This window comes from Ostrea edulis, chromosome 7 (genome assembly GCF_947568905.1).
Source record: "Ostrea edulis chromosome 7, xbOstEdul1.1, whole genome shotgun sequence".
Classification (NCBI taxonomy): Eukaryota; Metazoa; Mollusca; class Bivalvia; order Ostreida; family Ostreidae; genus Ostrea; species Ostrea edulis.
In genome coordinates, this window is record NC_079170.1 from 4836271 (window position 1) to 4842862 (window position 6592).

At 34.4% G+C, this 6592-nt stretch overlaps 1 long non-coding RNA gene across 1 annotated transcript; it reads right to left on the reverse strand.

The window, feature by feature from the left end:
- Window positions 1-482: 482 nt before the first annotated feature.
- On the reverse strand, window positions 483-4836 carry LOC125653699 (uncharacterized). The gene is made up of 4 exons (XR_007362029.2): window positions 4192-4836; window positions 2649-2817; window positions 2162-2342; window positions 483-1167 (listed from the first exon to the last, which is right to left on the reverse strand). It is a non-coding gene; the product is annotated as an uncharacterized LOC125653699 (long non-coding RNA).
- Between the last annotated feature and the right edge of the window lie 1756 nt (window positions 4837-6592).

Genomic DNA, 6592 nt, shown 5'->3' on the forward strand with positions numbered 1-6592 from the left:
AGCAAACTGTAACAAGAAATCAGACCAACAAAATCCATTTGTAACACGAGAGTCAGACTCAACGGATACCCATTTGGAGAGTTTAGAAAAGAGATGTATTTTTGTTTATGTTCTATACATTTTTCGGTTTGTATGGAGCTTATTAACCCTTTCTCTACCGGCACATTTTAGAGGTTTTTAAAGACTAAATGACAGTATTTTTAAATCGATTTAAATGTGCATGGATCACGATTTGGGGTAGGCATATGACATGTAATTTTGTTAGGAATTGGACAGGGAACAATTTCTTATAAAATTTGTCAATGTATCCCATGACCTCAAATATATCTACGGGGTCAAAGGTCATATAAGTGCACATTTTTGCAATCTTTTTTCTCTGAAATATATATATTACGACCCCTCTCACTAGATTAGAGTCAAAAATAGGAAATTCTAAATGTATGAGCTAATGTGCCTTTTAATATACTACAAAAAGAACAAAATCAAACTAATCAATTTTATTGACAAACAAATATTTTTGGTTGCTAAGTAACAACACTCATAGTACAATTTTGACCATAATTTGCCTTTCTGCATCCATTCGACACAATTTAAACGTAATTACAATCCATGATGATTAGTAAATGTCACATTATTTTAAAAATATAATCTTTAAATAGATCTTAATCATTTTAAAAGGTTTTTAACAAAAAATATAATCAAGAGAATTAAGATCAAAGGTCATCAAATGGAAACTTCGTACTTTATATACTTGTCCATCATTTTCTAATAATATGACGTTTTGCCATTATGTTCCATTAAATATAATAAGTATTGCAACATTAAAACAAAGATCTTTCAATTATTGTTAATCTAAAATAATCTATTTTTATTCAATTATATTTGGTTGCTAAGCAACAACACCTTATCAAATGTTATCAAAAAGTACTAACCATTTTTCCTCTCCAAGTTCAACATAAACGAATGTTCAAGTACTTACTTTCAATCACTAGATTTAAATGTACTTGCATCATATTTAACAAAAATGTTCTTATATTCAACCTCTTGAAACCTATTTCTAGACATAATTCTTGATAACGAGTTGTTCCGACAGGGGCATGTGTTGACCAATATCTGTCTATCGACTGGAACTTCACAGCAGGCGTGTGTAAGATAATGCACAAAAATCTGGAAAAAAAGTATTTCTTAATGCAAGGTGAAGATAACGAACAGTGATCAATCTCATAACTCCTATAAGCAATACAAAATAGATAGTTGGGCAAACACGGACCCCTGGACACACCAGAGGCGGGATTAGGTGCCTAGGAGGAGTAAGCATCCCCTGTTGACCGGTCACACCCATCGTGAGCCCCATATCCTGATCACGTAAACGGAGTTATCCGCAGTCAAAATCAGTGTGCCAAGAACGGCTTAACAATCGGTATGAAACACGTCAGACAGCATTTGACCCAATGCGAGGTTGTATTGACGAACCAGATCGTTATAACGACCATGGAATTTGCGAAATGCTGACTTCAATCGAGACTGTTGAAATCCCTGTACCATCAACTTGTTTGTCAGTAGCTTACCTCGATTTAAAAACTGACTATACCCAGAACAAGCTCTTGCATATCGAATCAGTTGAGATATATAAACACCATATGCAGGTGATAATGGAATATTGCTACATAAATGTGGGAAGTTGACGATGGAGAAGCTGAAATCATCCCGTTTGTCATACAGTTGAGTTGTTAGTTTGCCGTTAATGTCTACTTTCAATAAAATATCTAAGTATGAAGCAGAAGTGGACGACTCTGTGGTGTCCTTTATTTCGAGCTCACAGGGATATATCAAATCGACATATGAATGAAAGCTATCATTGTTAATAGACAAAACGTCATCGTTAATACTTAGTCCTAAATACTAATGTATTGTCAAAGCTTTTGAATACTCAAATTGGTTCTGTAAATGTTTTCGATAATCAAGGCCCTCTGAAAAGTATGCATTTAATTACTTATGAAATTTTATCAGAGGTAATTGTAGTACACATTTAATAAATGAGTTACATGTACATTCACAGCCAGATTAATTTTGGTAAAGGTAATCTTTTTACTATGCATTTTATTATTCTTTTGAAACTGGAAATCACTGCCACAATATCGGTTTTTAAAACTAGTAATACCTGTACAGTTCCTCTTCAGTGAGAGGCTGCAAACTTCCTTGGGAAGTATATGGCAACCCTTCCCCCTAGTTTTGACTATCTCAGCATAATGGTTGGTGGCAACACAGATGGAGAAAACCAAATCTTCTGTCAAAGACAGCTTCATAAAATCTGCAGTTTTCCGAATAATAGAGTCCCATATCTGAAAGAAAATTGCAAATAAAAATAAAATCAGTATTGGCCACCATACCTTAAAACGTGTCATACCTTATAATTAGAAACTAATTAGAAATTGTCTCATTTTGTATGTATACGATCCCTAGTTATGCAGCAAAAAAAAAACAAAAAACAAAAAAAACAAACAAACAAAAAACCCAGTAAAATGGTACACACATATCAGTGTACCATAATGCCATGATTCCAATTGTGAATGTATTATCTGGATTTATTTGAATGTTAATCACATTTATATTGATTAAACCCTATATTCAACCTCAAAGAGTCATACCAACTGAAAGCCAGGTTGTCACCCCGAATGAAATGCCACAGTTCTGGGATCAGGTGTTCCTGTGTCCTCCACATCAGCATCCTTCCAATGCATGTCTGGATTTGTCAGTAGACTGTCGCTAGCGGATGATACCTGGAAACTTCCCACTAAATATTGGGATGTCAATACCCTTTTTAAAGAAGAAAAGAAATTACAATTAAGAATTGTTGGTTTATGTTTAAAAAGCAAAATCTAAGTTTCACGGTAGCATGGAACAGTTTCGCACTTAAATTTATTTACTCAAATTTATTTAAAGATAAGGTAAGGGATTGCATACATGTGTTAGAAATGAATCGAATATTTTATTATACATTGCGAGAGTAGCAGAGTGGGTAATGAAAAAAAAAAATATGTATCATGTAGGTATCTGCATTATGCCTAGCATATATTATACACGAGGGCGAATACTGAAGAAATTCAGGTTAAAACCTACAGGGTCCAGCGAAAATACTGAAACTCTGAGGGAAAGTGAATGACCCCAGATATAAAAGTTGAATTGAATTGCTTCTTAATGGTACCCAGTGTCTAAATCCCCTTGTAAGGTACTCTGATGGGCTGTGGATTTAGTCGAAATTAGAGAAGGGGATTGATTGATTGATGTTTTCTGCCAAACTCAACAATTTTTCAGTTATCTGGTGGCACCCAGTTTTTTTATTGGTGGAAGAGAGAACCCAGATACCTGGGGAGAGACCACCGATCTTTCGAAAGTAAACTGGGAAAACTTTCTCACTTACCGGCGCGAACGGGATTCGAACCCGCGCCGACAGAGGTGAGAGGCCGTGTGATTTGCTCTAACCACTCGGCCACGGAGGAGGACGGCAAGAATGGGACACGTGCCCATAAGGTCATAGCATACAAGTACCAGCATGTATGGATCACATGTAATTTATGGTCATAAGCTATTAAGTGTATATAAAATACATGCATTTGGATAAAAGAGAAATCAATATGATTTTTCATTAGCCTGTCATAATCAGACTTTGATTGATGTTAACCCACCCCCATTTTGGCCCAAACACACATTTTGTTTTTATTTCTGTTACAGAATAAAGAAAATAATTCAAATTATGATAATAAATTCTATCATTACAATAATGCAAATTGTGTTTTCCTAACAGATTGTGTTTTCTTTTCATAGAAAGATAATTTCTTTTATAAACATGGAAAAAACTTGGAAAATAGCCTTCTCACCAGCGGTCGTGAATGCCCAGTCTGATTAAAACCACCCCATCCCATTATACACTAAATACAACCCCTTCTTACACTCGCGCGTCAGGTAAGGAGATAATTCTGGGGAAAAGGGGGGGGGGGTGTTAATCAAACTGCCGGACCCGGACAGAGTGTTATTCACTTGTTTTAGATATCATAAAATATAAATATTTTCCTTCATGAAACGACAAAGCATGGCATCAAATCGCGGTTAATTAATCGTGAATTTTTCATAACAAAACCGCATTTCCCCCCCCCCCCCTTTTAGTCGGCCTATGTGGATACATCAACTTACATGTACGTATTTATACTGAATGCATGATCGTTTGGGTCATCCTGCAACAGGGGATCCAGGGCATCTTCTTCTTCTGACATCAGATCGTTTTAAAGATGTAAAATACAAGCGTTCGCTGTGACAGTCACGGTGAAGCTGTGTTTGTTTGTTTTCGTTGAAACGGAAACACGTGTGTTCTCCGTGCACACTTTCAGAAAACCCCGCGAGGCCCGCGATCCGGATCACGGAAAAATAAAAGTATACAGGCTATATAAAGGCGAACTTCTTTTTTGTTTTCTTTCTTTGGCAGAGAAAAAAATTATTACTATTCCGAACAAATATAACGTTTATATTTGAATTTGAAGTACTTTATTAATCTTTTTTAAATTCAATCTGCCGATGTAGCATTTATGAAGTTACATGTAGGTTGTGTAACTGTTATAAACCAATATTGGTTTTATGCTTCTTCTTTTTTTTAAAAAAAAAAGCAGAGATACCAGGCTGATTATTTCATACATGTATGTATGTTGTTTTAGTGTATCAACAGGTACTGAATTTACTAAAAAAAAAAAAAAGGACAATACAAATAGTTTTCACCACTTTATTGTGCGACGCGCGTCGATTGCTGTTAGCGACGTCGATTTGTCGCTAATTTTTAAGAAAACCGCGCAGCATTTCCCAATTTCATTTTATCGTAATATAAAAACTACAGAGAATTATAATATGAATAAGGGTCCATCAAAAAGAACATTTCCTCTACTTTTACAGAATGTATTTACTTTTCCCTATTTCCATATATAAATATAGATAAACCGCCGATCTGTTTAAACATTGAGAAATAAAATCGTAAAACAACGTATATGTGCAAAAACTTGCTATTTTCTTATAACTTTGCCAGGCATTAAAAATATTTTTTATATGTACTGAAAGCAGGGAACATATGCTTCTCAAAAATATAAAAAATATTGCATTTATAGGGAAAATAAAAAAAATCATAGCGAGGGGGGAAATGGCCTTGCGACAAAGCGTTGCGTAATATTTAGACGAAGTCATCTTTCATTTTAAATGCTTTTTTTTAATTTAATGGCTTTATTTATTCAATTGATTTTTACATAGTTAAAAAATATAGAAAATTTCCAAAAATATGATATATAAAACATATATATTACGTCCGTAGTTTCAAAGATTTATAGACACTCCTTTTGCGTAGCCCTGTTTTTACGCGCTATCGGTCATATTGACCGATACGGTAGAGAAAGGGTTAAACGAAAAATCATACATCTTTCCATTTTACTCTTTGTCATGTGTATTGTGCAGTAACTTTCAAATTTAAACTTATTTTACGACTTACTTCCACACACGCTACCATGCCATGCAATAACTTATAGAATTTGAACTTTATAGCCACACCTATTGATATGACAGACATATGTGCGGGAATTCCTTGTTTTTAGTCATCAAAGAAAATACACCGTATCAATACCACAATGTAATGTACAGAAGATAGATGATATAAACACTGACAACAGGTAATAAACGTACGCTTTTACAGTCAGATACTCTCATTTGACATTACGAATCTTTACAAAAATTATAGGTTTTGAAGTGATGACATATCCCATGGAAACGAATCTCAATCAATAATAACAAATGACCTCAACAATGTATATGTCGCAGTAAACAAAACGATAGATGGGTTCAACAGTCACTCTAGTTTGTGTAGTATTTTAAGTCTCATTTGATAAGTATTCCCTCATGTAGGATCGACGCCAGCTTTTGGTGACGTGCCACACGTTCTGAACTATTTAGGGTACTCGAGACAGTAGTGGTGGTTGTTTATCGCGCCAACACCTTAGTGTAAACATGCACACACAGAAATATAATATATGTAATCCAATATTCATTCAAATAAAGTTTAAAAGAATGAAATAACAAAAAACATTCACCTTCAAAAATATTGTGGAACTAGTGGAGATTGCGATATGGAAGTCAGATATAGGGATTATTTAACATTTGCCATACATGTGTCAAGATCAACACATGAGATTTATTTAAACCGCTTTGTTTACAAAATATGCACTATCGTACGCACTGCTTTTGAAGGACAGTCTTTTGAATGACAGTCGACTAGTTTAATCAATATCAGATGCACAGATGGTCTGTAACATAGCCTGCTGTAAAGTGTACCACGTTTGAGTTTAAAATTGTCTAGTAAACACCATACACTGTGTTTAAGTTTCCACATCCTCACCATTGACGTGGTCAGCATCCATCTATTCCTAGACTTCTGATTATTATTATCATACTAAATTTAAAAATGTTGAATATGATAACATAACAGCGAGGTAAATACAAATGAATGAAAATTAAGATACATATATTTTGTTGAGTAAATCATATGTCATAAATAAATAAGAAATGT